Consider the following 14743-nt stretch of genomic DNA (forward strand, 5'->3'; position numbering starts at 1 on the left):
GAGCAACGCAATGGGTCTGTAGCTTTCAGGTCTTTCACGATTACCCTTTTTATACAATGGGACTATGATAGAATGTTTCCACGATCTAGGTAGAGTTTGGGAATAATTAATTTGTTGAAACAAAGAAAATAAAATGTTGGACCACAATTCTGGGTTTTGTTTAAAGATGTAATTAGACAACCCATCTGGCCCTGGAGCTCTTGAGGGACTTATAGTTTGAATGTAATACAAAATGTCCGTTCTGTCTATTTTGAGAAAGAAAGGACTAACCTTAGTTTGGAAGGATACTGGGATGTCGTGATTGGGAAGCGAAAGGATTCTCTGAAAGTATTCAATCCATGTGGATTCCGAGACCTGTTGAATTTGTTTACAGAATTGTGAGGTTGTGGATAACTCGTTTATGGCTTTCCAGGTACGTGAGGTGTTCTTGTCTTTTGTCAGTTCTAACATATGTTCTCCATCTGTTTGTAGCATCTGGGCTTTATGGTGTCGCATCCAGTTTTTAAAGTTTGTTTTTAACTGTTTAAGTTTTTGGAAGCGGTCGCATATTGGCAATAGCATGGCTTCTCGCTTTGCTTTCCTGAAAGATGCTTTCTTCTCTTTGATTTTACAGTCAAACACATGGGAGTGTGTCTTATAGAGTCTCGGCATGGTATGAGCTTGAGACATTTTTTGTAAGATGTCATAGTAAGCTGAACTTTGCACGGTGCCACTATGAGATCTATCAAAAGCAGAGTCCAGCATCATACCAAATTGGGTAATAGTGTCTGGTATCCAACGTACTCTGTTAATACCGTTGTTTATCACAATAGAATGCTTCCATTTTGTTTCATTGATTGCTAATTGTCAATGAGGTATGATCCATTGAAGGCATAGCAAATTATGATCGCTATTTTGGGATTGATCAATTTTGAAAACAGGAGAAAGCAAGAATAGTGAATCAGAAACATAAATGTAGTCAATGATTCCACTACTCTCTCTTTGTGACCATGTGTTTTGTGGAGGATCATCATGGGGTCCTAATCCATTCATCATTTGAAAACCTCTTGACTTCATAAGGTGGTCCCATGAGATTGTACGATTTTGCTCAGATGCTCTCAATTTTGTAATACAGTGAAGATTTAGATCACCTGCTACAATTGTGTGAGATATTTTAGGTACAGCCGTTAGATAATTCAATAATGCTGATACAGCAGAGATAAATTCAGAGTCATCAATTTTGAGAGGGTTCCAATACAGGTTAACTAGAGCATACAGAACGGAATTGATAGATACAATCGTTAGTTGCGAAAAAAGGTTTGGAGAATATTTGTGTATGATGGATATATTTGCACTGCTTTTAATAGCAGTCACCAGGCCACACATAGGATGGCCTCTTGGATTTTTCAAAGCTAACGTATTGTGAAGCTCGTGATTGTCCCATAGAATTTGTTTCGCAATCCAAGTTTCCTGTAGCATTACGACATCAAACTCCCAAAGTGATTTATTGTTATTTCCCAAGAGATGACCAAAACCACGTGTGTTCCACGAGACAAGGGATATAACAACATTCACGTTCTCTTGCTCTAGTTAACTTTCATTAGTTTTGCAATGGCATTTACATTTTCCGCTTATGACATGGTTTGAGTCATGATTGTCAACATCGCTGCGCCAAGTAACATTCTTTTTTACACTTTCTTTAGCATGATGGCTATCCTCAAACTCTCTTTGCGATTCACATATTACCAGGAAACCCATGGAAAAAAGGACGTCCCTTGCCTGCCAAACTAAATTTTTGATTACTCTTGAGCGAAACCATAGTCTGACTATGCTCTGTTGTTTGGGCATTATAAATTCAACTTGTTCGATGTCAGAACTAATGACATCATTCAAAGAGTCTATCTCAAAAAATATTTCAAGAATAGTTTGGCGGTTTAGTGTATATTGAGTATAAGGGTTGGGGCGACAGCTCAACACCAATGATCCTAAATCAGGGTGATAAGGTTTTGGTTGTGGTTTTTCTTGGGCAGTAGACCTGTTATGATTCAGTAGTATCGAAGGTCTAATGCAAGTTTCGCCGTTGTTTTTTATTGGCAATAGAGCTTTGACCAATTGAGCTATTTCTGATTCATGTTTGTCCTTACGGTGGAGGGAGGAAAGCTTGCCATCTATATGGGCGCCAGCACAAGGGGATTTAATATTTATGGCATCAGAATATGTAGATTTGCTCGCAGCCTCCTTATTTGGTCGATCACTCGAGACTTGTAACTCACACGATGAAGCGGACAAAGCGGGTGAGTTTGAAGATAAGGGGGTTATAAGATTTCTTTGGGCTGGACATTGGGCCATATAAGCATACACAGCTTTCCTGATCTCGTCACGCCGGGTTGCCGCATTACTCATTGAGCTATTAGCTAGATTGCTCAACTGATCAGATGTCGATGCATGTAAGCTTGCATGGGAATCTACTGCCTTAATCAGATCGTCAAGCGGCTCGTAATGAGTTGCTTTTTGTTTAAACAGAGAGGAAATAATCGAATGTTGTTTACGGGTTTGTGCTAATAACTGATATTTTTTTGCTACAGCAGAGGAGGCTACTTGTGTACTCTTATTCGGCATTGTAAGACGTTTGATAAACTGTTTGGATGCAGCTGTCATAGGCTGGATGGGACCTATCATATTTTTAGATTTTTTGATCGCTCTATTGGGCACCTTTTTTGAGCCCGATTGCATTGTCTTTTGTTCCTTATTTGAAAAGATAGTGTATACATTAATGTCTTTTGTACTTGAAGGATTTTTATTCTTTTGTTTGACCATTGGAACCGAGGCAACTGTAGCATTAGTTACTTGATCACCAATGATGTTGGGGAAACAAGGGAGGACAGGGGTCCATATGCTAGTGTCAGGGCGAGTATTAACATCCACTTCAAAGACAGATGGGGCAGCTGAATCAGCTATCGTTGGATGTTGAGTTACTTTTGAATCAGACGTTGTTATATTGTCACGCGTTGCAACTACCGCATCTTGTTTGGTTTGCCAAGATATTACTAGGTTGAGTAAATCAGTTTGAATCTTAATCTTGTCATTTAGGGTATCAAATAGTTTAAGTAAGAAGTTCATAGTTGTTTGCATAGCTTCAAATGATATGATAACAGCCCTAGATACGCCCTCTTGCCCAGGATGACTGTGTGATTCTGTTTGTCTACGAGGTGTGGGATTTATGAATGAAGAACTGGACACACATTGATTATGATAAGTGATTGCAGAAATGTTAGGAGAAAAGGATAATTTTTCTTCCAGCACATGATTAGAAGTATCACTTTTTGGGTTTGCTAAATCGATTGACATAGTCACCTCACTGTGAGGAGGAGAAGGACAGCTACCCAAGTCAGCGTTGTGATGAGCATTTGAAACCTCTCTCAGCACAGTGCTGTCCGAAAGAGAGATGTCGCAACCTGATATTTCTATTATTGCATCCTCATCAAAACTCACGATGACTTTATCTTTGGGCAAGCCACTTTTAGTGTTGACACTTGATAGAGGAGTTTTAATAGCAATGCCAGTGTTGGGAGGAGCAGCAGAAAAGCAGAAGGATCGAATATCTGATGTATTATAACCAGAAACTTTTTTGCTAGTACACCTTCTGTTCTCAGGTACTAGTCTAGGAGTGGAGCATGCAATAGCAGTGCTAGGAACACTCTTGATGTTAATAGAGGTATCATCCATTTTGGTTTTATCAGGTTCACGTTCAAGTCTCCAAACATTAGGAAGCACTGGCATTCCAGAGCTTAGTGTGTAAAGATGTCTCATATTTTGGGAGTTAAGGGTTAAAGGCGACCACGGAAACAAAATTAATTTTGCTGGGTATTTTAAACTTAACCACTTGAAAAGCCACCTTACTTATAATGAATCTCAAGGGTTGTGCCAAGTAACGATGTGTCAGCGCTAAAACGCGCCGCGCACCGCGAACAGCAAACAGTACTTTCGGGTACTTCCGCGGTGCGCGCGCGAGTGCGCGGGAACAGCAGTATTTATGCCACCCACCACAGAAGGAGGAGGCGGGCGTAGGTCCGGCTCACAACCTAAAGACACAAAGAGAGGACACTGTGTGAGAAGGAGGTGTAGTGGTGAAACACGAGGCAAAAGGAAAGGGAGAAAACTCCGTGTCTTTCAGTGTCTTTCCAAGTCTTTCCAAATCTTAGGTTTGTGTGAAGTAAGGTAGAGTTAGTTGGGCTTACTTTTCTTAAAGCAGTAGGCACAAACAAGTGTCACTGCAAAATAGTTCCTCCAGCCGCCGAAAATGGTCAATTCCCAAGGCAGCGCCGTCGGCAATACGAAAGAAATGTAGCACCAGCAGAGACTCGAACAGCGAGCAGAGAGCAGAGACAGCAAACAGTACTTTCGGGTACTTCCGCGGTGCGCGCGCGAGTGCGCAGGAACAGCAGTATTTATGCCGCCCACCACAGAAGGAGGAGGCGGGCGTAGGTCCGGCTCACAACTTTTCTTAAAGCAGTAGGCACAAACAAGTGTCACTGCAAAATAGTTCCTCCAGCCGCCGAAAATGGTCAATTCCCAAGGCAGCGCCGTCGGCAATACGAAAGTAATGTAGCACCAGCAGAGACTCGAACAGCGAGCAGAGAGCAGAGACAGCAAACAGTACTTTCGGGTACTTCCGCGGTGCGCCAAATTTAAGTATTGCACTGACTGATTTATTTCAGCTTTAATGGTGTGTAGGGAACGGGAGTATCTTTAAATTTAGACACTTTTCTTAGTTCATGTTTTACACAGGCTCCAGTGTCAGGGCTTGTATTCCTCCCCAGCACCCGGAATTTTTGAAAGTGTTTATGTAACTACTTTACTCATTTACAGATAATTAGGTGTGCGCCTATTGACTATTATTTTCTGCTAACGTAAGGATGTCAGGAAAAAGACTTAGTGTGTGTTAAACAAGATATAATTTATATTGTGCTTCACATACAAAATACCAGCAAAAAGAAAAACATTGTTTCCATGGGCCCATGGGTCACAGGCAGACCCCTTTGCTTATTGGTGGACAGTCCTCACAAAGGACTTCCCCACTGCAAGCCTGGCTTTTTCATCCCCCAGCTATTTACAACTGCAATAAAGTGTGGCGCTAAGAGGTGTTGAAAACAAACATTCCTCCAACTTGGTGTCTCTGAAAAGCTCATTTATGTTCAGGGCAAATGGCATGGCAAGTGCATGAGTGGAATGTAGGGAGAAGTTGTGAAAACAGGGGATTCAATCAGGGCTGAACTCTGGATAAAGAATACAAGAAAATAGAAGATTTTCAGATCAAAATGGTTGTCCCCCTCAGATAAGAGGACTGGATGCCAGATGTCTGCAGGGCCTTGTTATGTCACAGGGCCAGCGTAGCTCATTGTCTGCAGTGGGGGATCTCTGTTTGGCCAGTGCATCCCAAGTATTTATGACCGGAAGTCTACCAACTTCAAACAACTAAGAGGCTAATAAAACAAGACTCTGGTCACAGGCTGGCCAAGAGTGGCAAATGCAACCATAAGTCATACTGCCTGCATTTCTGCATCTTTTTTTAGATAATGTCCAGGCAATTCTGTTATTTAGGAAATTGTAATGGTCAGCTAAAAGGTGTTCCTGGCTGCCCTGAACATGTCCCAAATTTGAGAACTGGTGTGCTGGTGGAGGGTACAATTAGGTACATGGAGAGTAAATTGCATGTAAATAACTATTATGCTTTTTGTAAAAATGGTGGAAAATTGCCTTTGCTACATGATGCAGACCCGGCTGTCGTTTTCTAAAATTTCCCATGATTAGCTGATTAGTGGAATATATATATTATGGCAGTAACTAGTAGATTATGAAGTTCTGCCTCGGAAATAGTTTTTGCCAAAAAGTTGATATGGAAACAAAAGGGGATTTCAAATGGGAGTTGCCATATGTCTGTTCCAGACTCCTAAACCAATCCTTAGAGAGAGGCTGGGTTTGTGAGGAGAGAGAAGGGTAACTGTCCAATCCTTGCAGGGCACTGCCCAATGTTGGGATCTTGATAATGTCATCACTGGTGTATAAAGCGGATGCACTATGGGAGAAGAGAGAGCTGCTAAAAATAACCATCTGACAGCTTCAAGGAAACACCTAGGTGGAGCTGTCAATTGCTGGGGGGTCATACAATACCAGCTCGTCACCATGGGCCCTATGGTGAAGAGCTTGGGACTATCCTTGAGAGTGGAGTGACCAGATACCTGCCCTGTCCTCTAAGAGGGTCATGAAATGCAGCTGGCTTTCATGAACTTTAAATAGAGGTTTGCAATGTAAGTATAATTTAGCCCTTTGAAACCAAAAGGTGGGAGAGTGTGCTTGCCTTAAATTCTTTCTCTTTATAGTTGGCGAGAGAGGCAACACTTTGTAGATCCTTAGCCGTTTTAACTAAAAATAGTAATTTAATGAATTCCCCTTGGCAGAACACCGGAGGGTGAGTTTTGTTAAAATTTGAAATTATCAAAGCTCATTCCAAGTGTGCACTGAAAACTATAGACTGTAAAGTATAATCATGTAATCCTATTTTATTTTGTTAACCCTTACTTGTTTTTAATAAAAGGGGTGTATTTATCCCTAAACTAAAACAAAATCATCCCCATTTTACCATCCAACTTCCCCAACACAGGCCTTTAAGTGGAGGGGTGTCTGAAATCCAAAGTTCTTAAATCATCCCAATTCTTTCTGTCCAGCTTCCCCAACAAAGGGCCTCATTACACGGAAGGCGGTGAGCCATGGCGCTATTAGCGCCATGGCTCATGCCGGTAAAATACCGGCACCGCCTTGGCGGAAAGGGGATTTACCGCCCCATTCCAAGGTTGAAGGGGCGGTAAATCCCCCTTCCGCCATTGCCCTTCCCCATTCCCATTTCTGCCGCATAGGGCTCTATGGGAATGGGGAAGGCGCTAATTACGGCACCGCAATTTTGCGGTGCCGTAATTAGCTCCGAGGTCCCTTAGCGGGTTGGTTTTTAACGCCTGCAAAAAGCAGGCGTTAAAGCACCAACCCGCTAAGGGACCTCGTAGTAAGGCGGTAATGGTTAACAGTCACCGTTACCATTAACGGTGGCCGTTAACCATTACCGCCTTCCGTGTAATGAGGCCCAAAGACCGAAAGTAGGGATGAGGGTCTCAAAAACTAATTGCTAAATCACCATGTGTTTATTTTAAAGGAAATGTCTGGGTGAAATTATAATTTTCATATGCATTCATACACATCTGTAAATCAAACTGCCCTTTAAGCACACAGGAAAATCGAATTTCACTGCATTGCTTATGTAAACTGATTTTGTTCATGGACCAGTGTAGATTAGGCCTGGAATTGACATCAGGATACAGTAAAGTATTGTGATTTGTGTTTTCCCAACCAAATTGTGTGATTTATTTGTGTAACAAGAAGTTTAATTCTGAGCCATCCAAATACATGCAAATATATTTCCTCTACACTGGCCTGGTTCTTGGCTCATTGGGAGCTCAGGTGGTGGGATTCAAGGAGTATGTGATGCATCAGAAATAGGGCTCAACAAAGAACTGACACTAAACCGTTTGTTGTGTGACACCTTGCTTGGGGCGGGAAGGAACTCCCCGCATTGAGGGTGGCCTCTCAATAACCCGTTACTACTCAATGAAGGAAAACAGGTTCATTGAAAGAGTGAAGCCAGAGCAGCCCATAGATTGATGTCAACTTTGCACAGAACAATTGACTTTAAAGCTAGCCATCTGAAGTGAGGATTGTTGCTGATGTAATGACACCTGCCATTCTGAGTCCCTGGCGGGTTTCCCAAAATTAGAAGTTGCATCTTAAATGGGAACTAAAAAGAAACCCCTATCCATTCCCTAAAATTAACCACATTTTATTAAGGTAAAATCTGGGTCGGGAAAAGAAGTCAAAATGCAGAGGGTGTTCGATTCAAAATTAGGGTCACAGGCGCAAATATCCCAATGCCCTGCGTGTCCTCATTTATATATTGAATGCAAAATGAGAGATTGTACTTTCAGGTCCATTCCACCTTGCAGTGAAAAACTAAATGAAAAACTGAAAACCCTTTGGCTGCCACTTTAAAGTAAGTATTATTTGCAAAGATATTTATTGATTGCAGATGGTGAGGATTCACAGTGAATCATAGTGCGGCTATGTTCTGATGTGTGTACAACGAAATGCATGCTGAAAGAATGAATTATATTTATTAAGAACTGTGGGAAGTGAAACCCCTCTGCATTCTCCTGTCTGTCAATGCCTAGGCAGAGTAAGGGAAGGGAAGATAATGTTAACTAAATAGCTTTTTACTGGAGAATAGCACATATGCAGTCCCAAAATGTAAAGAGGAGGGAAGCCTTATAAGAAGCCCTTTTAAAATTGTGTGTTTTGGTATAGAGAGGAATCCATGCATGTGCAATAAATGAGAGGACATAGAATGGTTTAATTAATGACACATTTACATAAAGCCTCACCCACGTATGCAGGAGACATATTACATGTGTGTTCAGGAATAGAACATATAGATCGCAGAGAATAGTATTTATTGATGCAAACGTACATGAACTATTGCAAATACGTTGCCTTTTACATGTTAATGGCCTAATAAAAAGCCTTATTCAAGCTGGTCCTTGCATATATTTAAAGTGGCCTCTGCATAACAAAAACAAGTACTACCTTCCATATACAAAAGGGGGGTTGGTGCATAGGCATATCTCAATGAAGGTAATGCCAAATTCTCCAGCACCATACTGGTCTTGACTTTGTAAAAATTCTAATGCTTTAACCCTATTTCTGTTACTTGAATTGTTCCATTGAAATGAACAGCTGCTCATAGAGAAACCCATTTTAATTAGAATGTTAGTATGCTTAGTGTAGATTAGAATTTGCATATTTATATAGAGATTGTTGTGGTTGAAAGTGGAGACCTTTGTAGATTCATAATAGTGTGATTCATATAGGGAGGTTCCATTTCATATTGGTTTTAATAATTATTATATATACATATACACAGACACACACACACACCATAGTGTACTGGGCTCCATGGTAAAGCTGGAGAACCAATTGTCTAAAATGTATCTAATTCTTTTAAATACATTTTGATTTTTGAATACCTGAATACCTCACTATCTGTTCTTTGCTTGGAAATGTGGTTGGGATTGTTTAAGTGGCAATACTGGTTTGGTGTGTCACAACTGCATGAGCCAATATTAAACATACCAAAACACTTGACAGCAATGAGTAAAAACAAGGCTTAAAACCATTTACACCTTGTACACCACCATTGGGAGATTGTGAGAGGTTTTGAGGTGGAGAGGGAGACAGAAGGGGAAATGAGTTTCTGTTTTGTTCCTGTCTGTAACACCTATCTTTTTTTTCGACAGAATGAGATTTTCATGCTGGTGTAAAACTGCCAAGTTCCTATGAAATCTACATGCAACAAGCACCTGCTAAAAGCAGGCAAATTCCCTAGGAATCAATTAGTTAATTGCGTCTGCAAATTGTCATTTGCAGGTGAAATTTACTAAAAAACACCATCAGTAAATGCGTTTTGCAGGCGGAGTTTATTTTTTTTTTGAACTTTTGTTTATTGGCAGGAAGTCAAAACAGGTACAGCATGGATAGCATACATGTAAGCGAGCATCATGACAGCACATAAATGCATTGCAAAACAGATAGAATCAACAGTACATAAGAGCAGGGGGGATATTGTGGGATAGCTCGGGCGGGGCATGCCTCATTTTTAGTCCGGTTGGGCAGGTGAGGGGGTGGAGGTCCATTCAACCCCATCTTTATTATTTAAATAGCTGCAAAATTCTGACCAGACATTCCTGGGGCGGGAGGGGGTGGGCAGGGATCCAATGTACTCCTCTTCACACGTTTGTACCCACGTGAGGGCCCTCAGCCACATGTTGAAGGATGGGGGGTTATGGTGCTTCCAGCATTGCAGTATACATTTTTTGGCAACAATAGCACCCACATTTAGGAATTTCGACTTTTTCCTCTCGTCCTCCCCAGTCCAAATACCGAACAGCAAGGCTAGTGGGGTCGACTCAATTGGGGAGCCAATTATCTCCGATAGCGCTTCTGTGACCTCACTCCAAAATGTGTCGAGTGCAGCGCAGGACCAGAACATATGACCGTGGTCTGCCTCGGGAGCTCTGCATCTCGGGCATGTGTGTGTGGAGTTGGATGCGAATTTTGCCACTCTATGTGGCGTGTAGTAGAGTCTGTTGAGAAGTTTGTATTGCATGCAGCAGAACCTGGCATTGAGTGAGACTTTGCGCGTGTGTGCACACATTTTGCTCCAGACTGCGTCGGTGATCTCTGTGTTCAGTTCCTCCGCCCATGCTCGGCGTGAGTCTGGGGTCGTGTTACCCAGTCTGTCCAGCTGCATTTTGTACAGGGAGGAGATTATACCCCTACAGCCTGAGGAGTTAGCTATATATTGGAGTTCAGGGGAGTCAGGAGGCTCATCAGGGAATGAGGGCCACATCTCCCGTACCGCTGCTCTCAACCTGTAGTACTGCAACAGGTCCAGTGCTGAGCCGGGGTGTCCTGAGCGCCATGTTTGGGGAGTAATAAATGTGCCATCGTGGTAGAGATCTGTTAGGGCCCGATATCCCAGGTCCTCCCACCGCCGAGAGAGAAGGCGATCATGTGTCGGAGGAAGGCCAGGGAACCGCCATAGGGGGAGCCACTTGTAATACGGACGCTGCTCCCGAGTGGAAGGGAGGATATTGTTCCAAGCCCTAATCGTAGTGGCCACTGGGTCCGATGGGGCATCAGTGCGGTATGTATAGTGTAATAGTAAGGTCATGGCGTGGGTGCCATCGCCAGCCATTTTCTCTAATTTGACGTGTGGGGGCGGATTTGGGTGAGTGTACCAGTGGGTGGCATGTTGGGCCTGTGCAGCATTCCAGTATAGAGTCAAATCGGGGGCAGTGAAGCCCCCTCTTTCGTAAGGGAGGGCCATGTGTAGCCACTTCTTGCGGACTGCTCCGGAGTGCCATAGAAATTGGGCAAACGCTGTGTGGAGGTTCTTGAAGTACTGCTTGCCTGGCCATACCGGCACGTTGGCGAATATGTAGAGGAGCTTGGGTACCACGATCATTTTGATTAGGGAAAGTCTGCCCGCCAGTGATAGCGGCAGGTTGCGCCACTTAAGCAGCTTGGATTCGATGAGCTGAGCTGTGGCTGCGTAATTGTCTGCCAACAGGGATGTTTTAGCTAATGACACTTGCACTCCTAGATATTTAATTCCGCCCGGGGACCAGCGCAGGGGGAACTCACAGGACGGTTGCTGAGTTGTTTTAGTTAGGGGGAAGATTTCAGATTTGGAGTAATTTATAGTAAAGCCCGAGTACGTTCCTATTTTGGTTATGTCGCGAATGATAGGGTCAAGGTGTATGGAGGGCTGTCTGACATAAAGGAGTACGTCGTCCGCATATAGTGAGATGATTTCTGGTGAGTCCTGCAAGCGTACGCCCTTCCGGGTGTGGCGGTTCCTAACGTGATCAGCCATGGGTTCGATGGACAGCGCAAAGAGGATGGGGGAGAACGGGCAGCCCTGGCGTGTGCCTCTGTGTAGTTCGAAGGGGGAGGAGGGGACGGAGTTGATGAGGACCCTCGCCGATGGCCTTGTGTATAGCAACTTTATGTAGGAGATCATGTTTGGGCCTATCCCCATTTTCTCCAGCACAGCCCATAGGTATTGCCATGAGACCATGTCGAATGCCTTTTGGGCATCTAGTGTGAATGCCACTGCGTCGGCATTTGGATCAATTCTGGACAGGACATTAAAGAGGCGCCGGATGTTGAGTGCCGTGGAGCGCCCAGGGACAAATCCGCTCTGGTCGGCATGGACCAGGTAGGGCATGGACGGGAGAAACCTGTTGGCAATTATTTTGGCAAAAATCTTCGTGTCGGTGTTAATAAGCGACAGGGGCCTATAGGAGCTACATTCGTCTGGGGGTTTCCCGGGCTTGGGGAGGACAGTGATCAATGCCTCTCTTAGGGAGGGAGGGAGGATGAGTGTACGTAGTGCTTCCGTCCAGACCCCGTGGAGTATGGGCGCTAGTATGGCAACATGCTCTTGGTAGAACTCAGCTGTGAGCCCATCGGGACCCGGGGCCTTGCCCTTCGGAAGATCTGAGATTGCCCGAACTATCTCCTCTAGGTAGAACGGGGCGTCGAGGAGTTCTTTGGTGTTTTGGGAGATCAGGGTCATAGGAATAGATTCCAGTAGGTCATCTAAGTCCTGGGATGAGTGTGTCGGTTGGGGACCGTATAGGTTGGCATAAAAGCCAGTAAAAGTGTCGAGGATAGCTTGGTCCGACCAGTGTCTCATGCCCCTTTCGTCGATAACACTATCAATCCGGGTCCTACCTCCCTCTGATCGCACCAGTTTAGCAAGGGTCCTGCCCGGCCTGTCCCCCTCTCCATACTTTCGGGCCGCAATGGGGCGAGCATGGTATCTCACCTCACTCAGGGCGTGCGTCTCAAACCGTTCCAGCTCCGTTCTGATCTTCGCTAGGGTTGCAGGCGCTGGAGTAGAGGCGTAATCTCTTTCTAGGTTTTTAAGCTTAGTTTCAGAGTCCCTCAGCGCCTGCCTTATGGCCTTGAGGACCCCTGCCTCCCTGGAAATGCACATACCTCTAATATAAACTTTGAATGCCTCCCACCTGGTCCCCTCGGGCGTGTCGCAGGCGTTGTTGTTTTCGAAAAACAAGGCTATGTCCGCCAGAATCTCAGCCTTAAAGACTATATCTGACAGGGCGTCGGGCTTGAAGCGCCATGCAGGGCGGGCTTCAGGGGCTCTACCAAGTTGGATCTGTAGGAGCACTGGGGAGTGATCGGAGAGCGTGCGCGGAAGGATCCTGACATCCGAAACCCTGCCCATGCGGTCACCCGACAGGAGGAATAGATCTATCCTCGAGGAACTGTCGTGTACCGTAGAGTAAAAGGTGTAGTCCCTCTCTCGGGGGTGGAGTGTCCTCCAGGCATCGATCAAGTTGAGGGAGCCCATATGAGTTTGAAGCCGTTTAGCCGCACGAGACATGGGTCTACGGGCAGTGGCCGTCCTGTCCAAGGTCGCATCAAGTATGAGGTTCATGTCTCCGCCCCATATGATAGAGATATCGATATATTTCATGAGAATGGCAGATATGGTGTCTATAAACTCCGGGGAGTCAATATTGGGGGCATACGAGTTCACGAGCAGGCATTCGTCCCCGGCCAAGGTGCAGTGCAGAATTACATATCTACCTTCTGGGTCGATGTGGGATGTGTGAAGTGTAAACGCAACAGCCTTGTGTATAAGAGTGAGTACCCCCCTGGACTGGGTGGAATACTGAGTGTAGAATCTGTTTGGACCCCAGGTCTGTGCGAGGTTCGATGACAGGAGTTTCTGAGCGTGAGTTTCCTGCAATAGGAGCACTTTGATCCCGTGTCTCTGTGCGTACGCCGTTATCCTACGAGACTTAGTAAAGTTGGTCAGACCCCGTACATTCCAGGTCAGCACTCTGATGGCCATAGCAGGGGGTTACGGGACATCCCAAATGCGGGAACTGACTGCCACACCCTCCAGGGGCGCTAGAGTGAAGTAGACCCACCACCCTGCCGCGTCCGTCAAGACCATCCTGCCATTTTGAATAAAGTAAACCCCAACTGTCCCACCCCCCACCCTTACCGCCCAGTAACAACTAGCAGTGCCTCGACACCCGCCCACAAAGCAACCTGCATGCCATCCCCAACTCGGCAGCACCAAAAACATAGCCCAACAGGGGCTCGATAACATAACCCTCGCCTTAAGCGGCATTGCAGCTGCAGTGGGGGCTGCTGCTGCCGTCTAGACCACCTTTGTGCGATCATTGCATAATGAAGCATCGTTACAGTTTACAGTTTTTCCCCACCAGTGCGGCGGGGGTTACAAGCAGGAGGATAAACCGTGTTGTTCGAGATTGCAAGGACGAAGGGGCCGGGGATCCAAGATGTGAGCAGGCATCCCCCAGAGGAGATGCAATGTTAGACCCAGGGCCATGGGCCGGGGCAGGCCGGCCAGAGGGAAGTCAGGAGAGGGCCAGCACCAATCCACAGATGGGCAGACCTCAGTAGCCAGGGCACAAGAGGTTCACCTATGAGCACAGGGATGATAGTCTCAGTCCTCTCCAATTGGTTCCTCCGGGGGTTGTGGCAGTGGAATCTGTGCTTCTATAAACTTAACCGCTTCATCAGGGACCGTGAAGAAGTAGCTCTAGTTGCGGTGGATGAATTTCATGCGGGCAGGGAAAAGCATAGAGTATTCAATTTTCCTGTCTCTGAGCATCCTCTTCACCCCGCCAAATCGGCGCCTCTCCATTTGTACCCCTACCGAAAAGTCCGGAAAGATCCTGACAATTTGTGATTCAAATCTTAGCTCCCCCTTCTCTCTGGCCAAACAGAGTATATGGTCTCTGTCTTTGTAGCTCAGTAGCTTTGCGATGATCGGTCTGGGGAAGTCGCCAGGCTTAGGCCGGGGCGCCAGAGAGCGGTGCGCTCTCTCGACTGTAAAGAATGGTGAAAACTCTGGATCGCCAAGGAGATCTCTAATTAGCTGCTCGAAAGCCACCTCCATGCGCCCTTTAAGTGCAGACTCGGGAACCCCCACAATGCGTATGTTGTTCCGCCGGGATCTAGATTCTAAGTCATCATTCTTGCCTTTGACCTGTTTCATATTGTGGACGAGCTCAGTGACTGTGTTTTGGAGAGTATG

At 45.2% G+C, this 14743-nt stretch overlaps 1 protein-coding gene across 2 annotated transcripts in view; it reads left to right on the plus strand.

Moving 5' to 3' along the window:
• MLIP (muscular LMNA interacting protein) overlaps positions 1–14743 on the plus strand; it is a 2218014-nt gene that overhangs the window by 425321 nt on the left and 1777950 nt on the right. The window lies entirely within an intron of this gene.

This window comes from Ambystoma mexicanum, chromosome 4p (genome assembly GCF_040938575.1).
Source record: "Ambystoma mexicanum isolate Mex_15411 chromosome 4p, UKY_AmexF1_1, whole genome shotgun sequence".
Lineage (NCBI taxonomy): Eukaryota > Metazoa > Chordata > Amphibia > Caudata > Ambystomatidae > Ambystoma > Ambystoma mexicanum.